The sequence below is a fragment of the Pleurodeles waltl genome, chromosome 10 (assembly GCF_031143425.1).
Source record: "Pleurodeles waltl isolate 20211129_DDA chromosome 10, aPleWal1.hap1.20221129, whole genome shotgun sequence".
NCBI classification, from domain to species: domain Eukaryota; kingdom Metazoa; phylum Chordata; class Amphibia; order Caudata; family Salamandridae; genus Pleurodeles; species Pleurodeles waltl.
In genome coordinates, this window is record NC_090449.1 from 793,793,718 (window position 1) to 793,808,799 (window position 15,082).

The 15,082-nt window shown below is 46.1% G+C and overlaps 1 protein-coding gene across 1 annotated transcript in view; it reads right to left on the reverse strand.

The window, feature by feature from the left end:
- The window catches only part of HIBADH (3-hydroxyisobutyrate dehydrogenase), a 410,015-nt gene that overhangs the window by 118,775 nt on the left and 276,158 nt on the right, over positions 1 to 15,082 (reverse strand). The gene's annotated exons all lie outside the window — the stretch shown is intronic.

The following is a 15,082-nucleotide window of genomic DNA, read 5'->3' on the forward strand; positions in this document are numbered from 1 at the left end:
TAGAGAGCGCTACTCACCCGAGAGGGTCTCAAGGCACAGGGGGGGGGATTTACTGCTGCTCAAAAAGCCATCTCTTGAGGAGTTTCCTGAAGGCGAGATGGTCCTGGGTAGTTCTTAGGTGTGCGGGGAGGGAGTTCCATGCTTTGGCTGCCAGGTAGGTGAATGATCTTCCTCCGGCGGTGGTTCTGCGGATCCGTGGGACGGTGGCGAGAGCGAGGTTGGCTGAGTGGAGCTGACGGGTGGGCGTGTAGAACGAGAGGTGGCTGTTGAGGTATTCGGGGCCCGTGTTGTGGAGTGCTTTGTGTGCGTGGGTGAGGAGCCTGAAGGTGAGCTGAAGCTTTGCGGTGGTGCCTGCGTATAGGGTGTTTCCGTAGTCTAGTCGGCTTGTGACGAGGGCTTGGGTAACTGTCTTTCTGGTTTCAGCGGGGATCCATCTGAAGATTTTTCGGAGCATGCGTAGGGTGTTGAAGCATGATGACGAGACGCGTTGACTTGCTTGGTCATTGTGAGCAGGGGGTCCAGGATGAATCCGAGGTTGCGTGCGTGATCCGAGGGGATTGGTGCTGTGCCCAGTGCCGTGGGCCACCAGGAGTCGTCCCAGGCGGATGGGGATTGTCCGAGGATGAGGACCTCCGTCTTGTCTGAGTTCAGTTTTAGGCGGCTGAGCTTCATCCATTCCGCGATGTCTTTCATTCCTTCCTGTAGGTTGGTTTTGGCGGTGGTTGGGTCTTTGGTGAGGGAGAGTATCAGCTGGGTGTCGTCGGCGTAGGAGATGATGTTGATGTTGTGTTTGCGTGCGATGGCGGTGAGGGGGCTCATGTAGATATTGAAGAGGGATGGGCTGAGCGAGGATCCTTGGGGTACGCCGCAGATGATCTCGGTGGGTTCTGAGCGGAAGGGAGGGAGGTGGACTCTCTGGGTTCTGTTGGAGAGGAACGAGATGATCCAGTCTACGGCCTGTCCTAGGATTCCAGTGGTGCGGAGGCGGGTTATTAGGGTGCGATGGCACACGGTGTCGAAGGCAGCCGAGAGGTCCAGGAGGATGAGGGCGGTTGTTTCTCTGTTGTCCATCAGAGTCCTGATGTCGTCGGTGACTGCGAGGAGGGCGGTTTCTGTGCTGTGGTTGGCTCGAAATCCAGATTGGGATGGGTCGAGCGAGTTGTTAGCCTCGAGAAAAGCAGTCAGCTGCTTATTGACGGTCTTCTCGATGACCTTGGCCGGGAAGGGAAGAAGAGAGATGGGGTGGAAGTTCTTCAGGTCATTGGGGTCTGCTGTGGGTTTTTTCAGGAGGGCGTTGATTTCTGCGTGTTTCCAGCTCTCGGGGAAGATGGCTGATGCGAACGAGCTGTTGATGATGTTCCGGAGATGGGTTTTCTGATGCTGGTCCCGCCTGGGTTTTTTTTAAGAGGTGTGAGGTTTTCAGCACAGTTGGTAATCCACTGTGTGAGGCTGTGGGCTGCGTTGTTGGCGTCAGTGATGTTGGCTGGAGGGTTTTGGTTCAGTGATGAGAGGAGCTGCTCTCTGGAGAGATTTTGCTCCAGCGTCTGCGGGGGAATTGTTGTGTGCGATGGTGGTGAGTCTCCCGTTTGAAGGTGAAGTGGATGCATTTGTGGTCGGTCCAGTGCTTCCGTCTCAATACATGGAAAAGCAATCCAACAGAAAAATTTACCTTTTCTGATTGTTGATGTAGGTTATGGTACAACTACACACCGAAACTGCATGAGGATTTTGGAACCCCTTCGTAGTTTAAACTAAAAAATAACCATTAATATATCATTGTACCAAAATAATAGTGTGGCAAACTGCTACAAAAGGCAAGAAATGTATGTTAGGAAAAAAAAATGTTATTTTGCCTGGAACGCTGAAAATCCAAGCACAATCCTCCCCACTGTACCCTAGACCGGGCCCTAATAAAACAGAGTAAGTCGTAATAGCACAAGTTTAACAGGATACTGATTTTTCATGTTTTGTCAAATCAATAAAATAATGACTACATTTACTATTTCAGTTCTAAAATATTGTACAACGGTCAGGGTGAATATACAATTATGGCCAGATTTCTTACTATAGAAGTAGACCTTCAAGACCAGTTACAGTCTAAAAACATGATAACCAATTTTGAAACCTGGGATATTATACCTCCAGCCAAGCAAGAAAGGTCCCTGCAGTAGTCAAACCCATCTCAGCTCTACAAAGATTGTATTGTTTATTTTCAACCACAATAGGAGCCACGCCATTGTAAAATTATTAAAGCAAACAGAAACTCTCTCTGTCCTGTCACAGATTATGAGAAGGGAAAATTAAATGTTTCTACTAATATGTTTATGGAAAGTGAAGAATACAAGTAACTTACTCCCTCCTTTTGATATATACGTTTGGCCATTTAACAATGATTCTGGTTTTGCAAATCTGCAGAATGACGTGTGTTTCACTATCAATTCTATAGGTTTACACAGGATTGTCATCATATTTGCAAACCTTTTGGTTTGCGTGCATATGCACCCTAACGTGTGATCAACATGCTAACTGCTGGAGGCAAAAGGCCTTTGAAAAGAGGATCTATTTCTTATGATATGTCTTGGTGGTCAGCATGATTAATTGCACAGATGTCCTTAGAGGTCTCAGGTTCGTTTTTAATTTTGTGGATATTGAAAAGGATTTATTAACACATGAGGACCATTAACAAGGCCCACTGCATGGTGGGGTATCTGCAGGAAAAAGATGACTTTGTTTTCCATATAGTTTATTTTATTTATGTATTTTGCAGCAATAACATTTTGACCAGGGTTTTTTGTCCCAAGTAAAATTCGGAAAATAAAAAGGTCAGAAGTTGGGTACTGTGCTGTTGTCATGAATGACATTGGCAAAGATATACAGACTTCTATGATCTTAAAACTGGAAAATTACTCATGCACACACGTGTTTAATACACATTTATAAGAGAGTGGGGTGCGATTCGCTGGCATCCTTTGATTTGCAAAAGACAACTTTTCAATGCAGTTCTGACCTCTTGGAGACAGGGTTGCCCAAATGCTTGGTGGTAGGGGGCATTATGTGGAAGGACCAGAACTTGTAGGCAGTGGAGGGTGGTTTCAGAGTGCCTAAAACGTTATGGTAAGTTGATCTTGCATTCAGACTAAGTGAATTTGTGATAGGATGTGGGAGACCTAGTTAGGGTCCAAGCCATTTATTGCCTTGAAAACAATCGTCAGTTGTTCATATAAAGCCCTGTTTAGTTAGGTAGCCAGTCAGCCTAGTGGCAGCTTGTTGAGATTAAAATGTGTAGACTGAGAAATGTTCTGATGAAAATTTTTAGTAACTTGTCAAGTGGTGCAATGGAGTAATGAGGTCGCCCAAGTGGTAAACGATTTTAGTAGTCAAGCTTGGTGAGTACTAGCGAGTTGATGAATGTTTTTTGCTGTGATGAAAGGATGCAAGGGTGGACCTTACATAGATGTACTAGCATCACGCTGTGGTTTCTGTGCTTGTTGTGCAGCATTCTCTTTTCATGTATGTGCTGAAGAGAGCTTTAGGATTTCCAAGAAGGAGGAACATTTCAGAATATCAAGGGTAAAGTGTGTTGGGTCACTTGGGGAGGTGGATGGTGATTTGGACATAAAGTATAGGCGAAAAGTTTTTGAAGAGATTAGCATAAATAACCATTTAGCTAGGCAGTGACAGGTAACAGGTAAATAGCCTGAGATGTATCATGCAGGATAGCGCCTTTGGGCAATTCTTCAAAGGTATCTCTTATTCTACTTTTTACCATCTTGGACTCTTGTTCATCAGGTTTTACAGAGGAAAAAAATATCATAAGTTCGTTTTTTGTATTGCTAACATGCATGGAGTTTCCCACAGCAGTTTTTTTAGAATATGAAAAAATGTCACAATATCTTTTTACCAATCTGCATGCGGTTGGAAGGCCTCAGACATACAAGTTTATGACACAAGAGTCGTGATCAATGAGAGCCATAACAAGAGTTCTACAAATTTCCTCCTGCCTCATGTAACAACAAAACTGCACTGCCCTACCTGCATAAGAAATGCAAGGCACTCAACGTCATAAAGCGCACTCAACGTCATAAAGCGCACTCAAGGATGTCGCCGATTTTCCTTTTCAGTAACAGGGCTCTGCTACAACGTTGCATGGTTGGTGGAAATTTAAATTGTTTGCCTAAGCGTGCCAGACTTCAAATAGTTTAATTTCTTTGGGTTATTAAAATGCGGCACGGTAATCGTGTTTACAACTGATGATAGTCGTTTTTTTTTTTTTTGTTGTTAAAGCAAGATTCGTTCGCAGTGAAAATACTCCGTTTGGCATCATAATCCTGTGGTCACAGAAATTTCGCTTAAGGCTTTAAAACAAATTCTTGTAACAAAGAAATAATAATGCTCTGATGAATGGCTCTGAAGGCGCGCGGCATCACTCTGATCCACATTAAAAGCTTAATGTAGTCTTGTAGCTAGTTAGCCTCAAATTTACTGTGCGACATGATTGCAAAGACCAGAACATTAATGCCCGGCAATGATTTTGTCCTGCTCCTGAAGCTATTTTTATTCAAGCCACATCGCGGCCTTTACGCTAATCCTGTCATCTGACCTCCAGCAAATTAAGTCGACGATTGAAGTCAACGCTTGCAAACACAATCCTGTACTATCCATCATAGGTCAGTAGCTCTGTTTCTAGAATATAGACCTCTAAAGAGCGGCAGAGTCGTTTATTAGAGCGAGATTATCGCCAACACTAGCCCTCAGCTGTCTCATTCTTTTGGCAGCGACACTTTTTCAGTTGCACAAACACTCATGAGTTGAATCAAATCAATTAGTAGGGCCAAAAAACGGAATGCTAAACCGTTAATCTTCAAACACAAACTGCTATGTGTTGTAAATCACCATATTTTGCAATTACCGAATTTTGTGTCCGTAACTCATTAGGATGACCTCTCCTAAACAAACCACCAGGCAAACTACGTAATTAAGCCTAAATGCGGTGGCGTCAAAACACAAAAAAACCTTTATGATTTGTAGTTTTATATTTATATACGTATACAGAACAGTTTGTGTCTGGCCCGATTGGCATGACTTAGTGATGTTAATTTGTGCAACGTTATAGCTTCCTGCAGTTTGCGGCATCAACTGTGGAGTTCGCATTAGCTCAACAACATACTTACTGTATGCACATACATTTTCCTTTCTACACCACAGGAAACCGCTTAAATCATTTTATTGCAAGATTAAAATGCACCAGGGCAAAAACAAAGTCCCCATTCTTAAGGCTCGACCCAGTCCGCCATGTTGGTCTGTGACAGTTTACGCAGTTCATAAGTCTATTTGATGTTGACTTTTCTCAAACCTGCTTATAAATGTCTATGTATACGTATTTTCCCTACCAAAGGCTATTTAACAAAAGTGGGATATTATGTGTGCACTTAAAAAATAATTGGCTCGGAGAAGGCTAGATTAGTAGGATATCAACAAGAACAATACATTTTTCTGCTTCGTTTAAATTTCAGAGAAAGTATTTCCTTCACAGACATGCACACAAAATGCGACTGAAAACCATAAAAAGCCTAACTGGGGACTTAAGCACAGTAAGAGGTCGCCTTGCCCTCAGTCTTAACGATTTTACTTCACATACAGTGTCAGCACGTTTTTCCAAATGTGCAGTCCCTTACTGTAGATGGATGCGGTGGCCATGATGCACTATGCTGGCTCAATGCAAGACCCCACCTGCACCACAGCAACACCTTCACTGGAGAAATAGGATGTGTTAGAAACTGGGTCTCTAGTTGGCAGAGGTTTGCACTCTTTCCAAGTAGGGACCACAATCCTAGTCAGGGCAAGTAAGATACACACTAAAAGTTTACCTGTGCTCACCCTCTGGTAGCTTGGGACAGAGCTGTCAGACTAAACTAAAGAGGCAATGTGTAAAGGATTTGTGTGCACACACACACAGTGAAAGCACCACAGAAGGACTCCCAATACTAGTTTAGAAAAATAGCCATTATTTATCTTAGTCAAACAAGACCAAAACGACAGAAATCCAACATACATAAGTCCAGTTATTAGATTAAGGCCCTCATTACAACCCTGGCGGTTGGCGGAGAAGCGGCGGCCTTACCGCCAACAGGCTGGCTGTAAAATTTTTGGAATTATGACCATGGCGGTTACCGCCATGGTCATCAGCCACTTCTCCGGTCCAACCGCCAGGGCAGAGACGACTGCTCTGCTGGAGACCAGGGTCTCTAGCCCGGCAGTCGTCACAATACCGCCGGCGGTATCATGACCCGGCTGACCGCCATGGATTTCATGGGGTTAGGAACCGCCATGAAATCCATGGCGGTGAGCACTATCAGTGCCAGGGAATTAGTTCCCTGGCACTGATAGGGGTCTCCCCCACCCCGAGTCCTTCACCTACACCCCCCACAACCCTTGCCACCCCCAAAGGTGGCAGGACCCCCCTCCCCACCCCTACCCCCAACATTACATTACACATTCACACCCGACACGCACGCAGGCACCACCAACACACATACCCGCACACACACCAACATACATGCCAACAGCCACACACACACAGTCATACGCACACACCCACATTCAGACATACACAAACACATCCATACAGACATACATACAGACATACAGACACGCACTCATTTCCAAACACACAACACCCCCGCATGCATACACGCACTCACACACCCCCTCTAGATACACGCATGCACACCCCACGCACCCACACATCACACAACAGTCCCCAACCCCCCTCCCCTAACAGACGATCAACTTACCTGGTCTATTGATCCTCCGGGAGGGGACGGGATCCATGGGGGCAGCTCCGCCACCAGCACCCCGTCAACAGAACACCGCCACGCCGAATCACAGGACGTGATTCGGTGGGCGGTGTTCTGTTGACAGGGCGGTGGAGGTGGAACTACCTCCACTTCACCGCCGTCCGCCAGTATGGCTGCTGGCGGCTCTCCGTCCGGAAAAGGACAGAGGGCTGCCAGCGGTCATAATGCGCCGAGCGGAAAACCGCCGGCACTGGCGGTCTTCAGCACGGCGGTCCCTCGGCGGTCTTGTAAAAAGACCGCTGAGGTTGTAATGACCACCTAAATCTAAATGCAGTGTTTAGAAGTCAATAGTTGCAACCAGGGCTATCTAGGGTGTGCTGAGCCTGGGCAAATCCAAAAGTTCAGTCCGACCGTGACAGAGCATAGGCTGGGTACAGGAGTCACGCAGACCCACTGACAGTACCTTGGCTACGTCGATGCTCGGGGATGATGCGTTGATCCAAAGGAGGGGAGGCGTTGCTATTGCAGGCGACGCGTAATTTCCTGATCGGGCAACACCGTTCATGTGCCGATGTCCAGAAGCGATGTGCACCCTTTCAGATGCGTCAGTGCTTCATAGGCCAAGTGGGGCTGCATTGTAAGTCGGGGACATTGCATCGCACAGTCGGCAAACGGTGTCCACAGCTTTGGTGCAGGAGGAGAGCTGTCATTTCTGCAGCGGGATGCACTGGTTTCAGTTGATGCGCCTGTGCTGATGCATAAGTTTCTTCTTTTGCACCACCACACTCACCTCCAAAGGCCCAGGACTAGGTTTGGCACCAACTGGCAGCGTAGGACTCACAGCAGAGGAGCCCAGGTGCTGGTAGCAAGATGTAGGTGAAGTCTTTGATATCCCTGAGATGTTAGAAACGGGAGGCACGCTCAGTCAGGCCCTTGGAGAAACTTTAGACTATAGGATGTAGAGAGTTAAGTCCAGTCCACTCACTCCCAGGCAAGAAGTGTCAGGCCAACACAGCAAAGCAAACAGCAAGTGGCAGTCCCTCCTGGAAGCACAGCAGTCCTCCTTTCTGCTAAAATGTCCTCCAGTCCAGACGTGTTCTGAGTATGTGTGTCAGGGGCCCAGTTCTTATACCCAAAAAGGAATTTGATCAAGGGGTAACATCAAAAGAATTCTCTGAAGTGCACACGGATCCCTTTCAACCCAGCCCTGGCTCCAGACTACCAGCAGGGGGTAATCAGCTCTTTGTGTGAGGGCAAGACACAACCTATTCAGATGTAAGTGAATTATCTCTCTCTCTCTTTCTCTCCCTGCCAAGGACGACTATCAGGATGCAGATGAATGCAGATTTAACTCCTGCCACACCCAGCCCTTCCTGTTTGTGGCTGTCTGGGAGAGAATACACAAATGTAGCTGTCACCTAAACCCAGAAGTGTATTCAGAGACAGGCTAAGGCACAGAATGGTTAAAGTAAGAAAATGCCTACTTTCTAAAAGTGGCATTTTCTGACCTGCAATTTAAAAACCAACTTCACCAAAAGATGGACTTTTAAATTGTGAGTCCAGAGACACCAAACTCAATTTTCGTATCTTTTCCCAATTGGAAATTACACTTAAAAGATGTTTTAAGGTAACCCCAAACTTAGCCTATGGGGGAGATAGTTACTGCCATAGTGAAAAACACATTTAAGAGTTTTTCACTCCATGGACATGTTAAACTTAAAAGTACATGTCCAACTTTTTAAAATGCACTGCACCCTGCCCTTGGAGCTACCTAGGGCATACCTCTGGGGTGACTTACATGTAATAAAAAGGTTTTGGCCTGTCAAGTGGGTACAATTGCCAGGTCGAAATGGCCATTAAAACTGCACACATAGGCTCTCCAATGGCAGGCATGAGACACTGATAGAAAATGTTACCATGTGTTAGACACATTGCATATCTACTTTAGCACTGTTCAGCAGGTGCACATAGTCCTACAGCCAGCAGGAAACGAAGTTCAGCATTTAGTCAAAGCAGGAGGCTAGAAAGGAAAAATTCAGGGGAAACCACGCCAAAAGATGCCAGGTCTAACAGGATGTTGCACTAAACGGACAAGCATTTCAAGTTCTTATTAGTTCCTCTAAAACTCATGTTACATAAGTATTTAGTTTAGTTTTTATTCTATTGAACATATCTGTATGTATGCTGATCATTCTGCTTGGTTGTAACCATATGTTGTGCCACACAGAGTTGTAGTGTGGTGATGCTCTTCCAGCAAGAAACATCATCAAGCACTCAGAAGAAGATCAGAAGGCTGGTTACATGCAGCAAGGGTACTGGGGACATATCTTAAGGAGATGTTCTCTAAGAATGGCCATGAATAAAACTATCTTTCAATGAAGAATGAAGGCAGTTTGCATTGATCCACAACAAAAACAAGACCTTGCGACACAGACAGCTAAACTAAAATGTAGGATACAATCAATTGCCAAAAAGCAAACACTTAAGTAGCGGAAACTGAGTGGCTGTACTAAATATGAATATTGATAGTACATGTAGTACTACAATTAATATTAAGCACAACTCACCTTGTTTGCACAAATATATGAACGAGATACCAAAACATTAAATAAATAGTTTTTTTTTTAAACTATGGCCCGGATTCTGACCTTGGCGGACGGCGGATGCCGTTCGCCAAGGTACTGCCGCCAAATGACCGCACCGCGGTCAGAAGACCGCGGCGGCCATTCAAACATTTCCTCTGGGCCGGCGGGCGCTCTCCAAAAGAGCGCCCGCCGGCCCAGAGGAAATGCCCCTGCAACGAGGACGCCGGCTCAGAATTGAGCCGGCGTAGTTGCAGGGGTGCGACGGGTGCAGTTGCACCCGTCGCGTATTTCAGTGTCTGCAAAGCAGACACTGAAATACTTTGCGGGGCCCTCTTACGGGGGCCCCTGCAGTGCCCATGCCATTGGCATGGGCACTGCAGGGGCCCCCAGGGGCCCCGCGTCACCCCCTACCGCCATCCTGTTCATGGCGGGTTTCCCGCCATGAACAGGATGGCGGTAGGTGGTGTCAGAATCTCCGCCGCCATGGAGGATTCCCCCGAGCAGCGGAAAGTCGGCGGGGGACCGCCGACTTTCCGCTTCTGACCGCGGCTGAACCGCCGCGGTCAGAATGCTCGTGGGAGCACCGCCAGCCTGTTGGCGGTGCTCCCGTGGTCGGTGGCCCTGGCGGCCACCGGCCGCCAGGGTCAGAATGACCCCCAATATCTTTGGTAACCTTGCCTTCTAAAATATGTTGGGTACAGGCTCTACTAGTAAGTGATTCTAAAAAAGGGAAGCAACCTACATGTAAAAGCAAATATTTATCTCATCAGAGTTTCGTACAGCTTTACAAACTCTACCTGCTGACAGTAGAGGGTCAAACTCCTGCTCATTTGCGAATATCTTGTTCTGAGGAATATTTATATAGTGTCCATTTTTAAACATGAAAGAACAACCAATATGTGTCCCTAACTTCCTCCATATTCTCAGTCTTTGGTCATGTGCTATATGTTGCGCACTGAATATGGGTAAAGCTCAATGTGCTAATGGATCATGAGTGGCAGTGTGTGTGTGTGTGTGTGTGTGTGTGTGTGTATGTATGTATATATATATATATATATATATATATACACACACACATATATATACACACACACACACACATATATACACACACACACACACACATATACACACACACACACACACACACATATATATACACACACACACATATATATACACACACACACACACATATATATATATATATACACACACACACACACACACACACACACACACATCCACATCATCTCAAAGGAGGTTGAAAAAGTTCACACTTGAACAGGCTTAGCAACAGAGTGCAACTGAATACTAAACTGCACAAAAGTAACAACTCCGGCTCAGCCAAAGTTAAACAGCCTGACCAACCTAGAAAGGGTGCTCAAGCTTCAAAGACAGAAACTGAACATAGGCTTCTGAAAATTACCTCTGGGCAATGGGCAGCAGGAAGAGGTATGTCTAGAAATTTCTGGAACATAATTTTTGCGTGTGTACTCTCCTGTTAGACCTTGCTGTGCTAGGATGGTAGCAACACCCTTTTATGCAACTCCCTGGCCGATGTAACTAACACCCAATTGCCAAAAAGGAGAGGTAATACAATGGCTTTGGAGGCCAGAGTGGAAGATTTGAAAGGGAGATCAAGGTGCAACAAAGTTTGCATAGTAGGAATTCCTCAGAAAACAGAAGGACCAGCCATGGGTTTGTTTGTAGAAGACCTCATACGTAAAAGCTATAACCCCATAGCCTCTCAAACTATTTCTTAGTCAAACGATCTCACCAGATCCCTGGCACCCTACCAAAATCAGGAGCACCTCCAAGCCCAATAATAGCAGAAATCTTCAACTATTGTGACAAGGACGTCATACTGTAGATTGCTCGCAGTGCACCCTGGTCGAATTTGCAAATAGTGCTACCAGTTTTTTTTCTGGATTTCACACTCAGAGTTCAAAAGCTGAGCCACTCCTTTCAGGAAGTAAATAAATCTTTGAGGGAGCGTAAGACAAAATACATTATATTCCCAGCAAAATTGCGAGTGGCGGCAGACGGAAAGACTTGGTTCTTCACCGCCTCTACAAGAGGTTCGGGACTGGCTGGAGAAGAGGTTCGGGACCGGCTGGAGGGCTTGGGGATGGTGGGCAGTGCTAGACCTCCAGCTCAGTTGGGAAAGAGGCCGAACCCAAGACTCCAGACAAGGTACAGGACAATGAGGACTAGATACGAGGACCGTGACCAGATGCACTGCAGCAGTTATAGTGTGTCTTCCTGGTTCATTACGGAGAGAAAGTTCAACTCTGAGGAAGCCTCTCTCTTGCTCATCGGGCTACATAGAACGAATGCTGGGATAGAGAAGGCAACAATGATGTGAGAACTGGGCCAAGATGTGAGATTATATTGCTACTAAAATTGACAATTATGTTCGGTAACATTTCTCTATGTTTTATGTGGGGGGTGGTGGGGTGGAACTCTGGCGGAAGCTACAGTCTCCTAAAGTTAATATATTTTGGGGAGACAGGCACTCTGCACTGTTGGGGGGCGAGCAGTTCCAAGTCCATCTTGCAGGGAGAGGATATTGTTCTGTGGTATTAGCTGACCTGCTTGATTGTTTGTTTGTTGTATACACATATTGGTGACAACCATTCAACGACATCATGGCAGTGTAGGCTAGACTATCTGGGATTCTGCTCTCCTACAGCCATACCTATTGAGTGGGGTCGGCTCTACCCACAAAGATATGTTTTCAATGGTGTGTAGGATGGCTTAACTGAGGCCCCTGCCACTAGCCACTCACTCTACAACTTGGGATGGGGCATACATTACTGACTTACTTCACATTACTTTAAGGATAGTTACCCATGGCCGAAACATTAACAACTCCGATCTTTAAGATCCTCTCCTGGAACTTAAATGGGATAGGAGATCAAATTAAAAAAGGAGTGATAGTGCAGTACCGCAGGAGACACTCACCTGATGTGGTTTTCTTCCAAGAGAGGCTTCTACAGGAAAACACCTACTGCACCTTAGATGGGGGGGTTATAAAATGGTCAGCAATGCAGGATACACCACCGGCTTTAGGGGGTGGGCATCCTCCTATGTAAATCCTTTGCATATATCATACAGAAAATTTGGCCAGACTCGCATGGGAGATACGTAGCTTTCACGGGGCTATGAGAGGGCAACACGATGCAGCCTTTTCTGATCTCGGCACGTTTATCCGTCAACTACCAGCGGATGGGTTGTTGCTGGGCAGAGACTTTCATGCGCTCTTAGTGAGGACAATGACTGCTGGCATCCTTGCGACTTCGGGTCAGCACCTAGCCTTCTTGCCGGTTTTATGTTGGGAATTGGACCTGTAGACATGTGGCGTGCCTTTAATCCCACAACATGGCAATACACATTTCACTTGGGAGCCTCTAACGCATAGACTATATACTTAACCTGGCTCACCAACCTCCCTGCATTGAGGAGGTCCTTCACCTCCCCAGAGGCATTTCTGATCACTTTCCAGTATGGGCATCCTACAGACTTACGCATCACAGTAGTGGCCGTAGATTAGTGCTTGACCCTAGGTACCTTAAGATACCTTGCATCCATGAAGGCCTTTAAAAGGCCACAGAACAATATTTTGACTCAAATGAGGGTTCAATAACAGCTGCACAAACACTCTGGGAAGCATTCAAAGCAGTCATAAGGGGCCAGGATATGGTGATGACTGCAGGACATAAAGAAAAGAAAGCCAGATTAGAGAAAATTGAAGGGGAGATTCTGGAGTTGGAATCCTGACTCGATACTGATGACAAGGAAAACTTGCAACACAATCTAAAGTAGAAGGAATATAGAGACAAAGCAATGGAAGAGACTAAGACAGGTATCGGGCAACTCTGCACTGCCTCTATGAGGTGAGCGATAAGGCTGGGGAGCTTCAGGCCTGGTTAGATAGAAGACGGGTTCTTGAGGTATTAAATTCTAGTGATGAATACGTCAAAGGCACACAGGGAGTTGCTAAAGTCTTTGTGGCTCATTACGCTCACTTGTATACCCCGGCGCTCACGACTACAATAGAGGAGTCTCATGAGTTACCAGCAGATATTCAGATGCCCAACCTCACACAATTAGATAAAGACCTTTTGGAACAAGAGTTGATGGAAGAGGAGGTGACACAGGCCATCCGTGATTTCAATTCGGCTAAGGCCTACCTCTAGAGCTCTACAAGCTTACAGTGCCAAAAATAGCCCCATACTTCCTTCACATGTTCCTAGAAGGCTGAAACACAGGGCTACTACCCGAGGAACAAAGATTGGCCAACATAGTTCTGATTCAGAGAAAGGGTAAACAGCTGGAAGAATGTACTTCCTATAGGCCTATATCGTTGCTACACGCAGAGGTCAAGATATTGGCGAAGTTGTTGGCCATGCGTTTCATACGTGTGATTCAATCACTAATTTATCTGAATCAATCTGGCTTCATACCTGGAAGAAGCACTTTGCTGAATCTGCAATGGCTGCACGGGCAAGCGAATGAGATCGGGGAAGATACACTAGTGTTGTCTATTGATGCACGGATGGCCTTTGGCACCATGGAATGGCCCTCCATGTATGCGGTGATGGAGAAGATGGGATTTGGGCCCCAGATCTCTTTCCTGGCTGCGGCTCCTATACTTGCTCAGGTAACAGTGAATGGGTGCAAGTCTGTGCTGATGGGCTCCTACAGGGTACTAGACAAGAATGCTCGCTCTCCCCACTGATTTTGGCACTTGTCTTGGAGCCACTGGCAGAGTAGATCAGAGGTAACCCTCCAATAAGCGGGTTAAGATGGACGGCAAACTGGGAGGACAGAACCTCCCTTTATGCAGGCCATATTCTGCTTTATGTTGAGGACCCGGCCGTCACTCTTCACAGAATTATGCACATATTTCAGTACTCTGGGTACACTATTAATTAGGATAAGTCGCTGATATTTGTCCTCCATTGGAAGACTACGCAGCTAAAGTAGTCATGAAGGGTTTCCGCTATCTGGCAATCTTCGCCACCCGACAGCCCCAAGTCTTTCACACGCACAATCTTGAACCGCTGCTGACACGACTGCGAGCAGAAGTACAACACTGGAGAGCCCTGCCTCTGTCCCTCCTGGGAAAGCCACTTTATTCAAAATGATGGCCCTGCCCTGGTTCTTGTAAGTGATACAGAACACACCTTATCCCATCCTGGCATTCTACTTTCAATCAAAGTCAAAGGAAGTGTGAATGAATCACACAGGTTAATAAGAATGAACTCATTTATAAACACAATTTAGTGCAAGAAATAAATCTGCAGATCTCAAACACTGGGTTAAGCATTTGGCAGTCCTGTGCAACCTTCTCCCTCTGTTGCAAGAGATTTGGTGGTTGTACAGATACAGCTCAACTGGACTTATATAATGACTGCCACAGGTGGCAGAGTTGTGTGGTTAATTCATTTGTCTCCACTTTCTCAGAAGTAGCAGCTTTTTCATTTATGTTTTGAATTGTGCTGCAATCAACCACTTTAGCAAGCATCAGACATCCATGTGAATTCTGTGCAGCTCAGAACTCCCGTGTTCTTAGACCGCTCTTTGTATTGGGTCAGTTTGAAGTAAAATGCAGAGACAGTAAGTTGCTGTATAGTTCTCACTGTTGCTGTGGCCGGAGGCTATTCAATATCCCTTCTACACTTGTGAATGCTC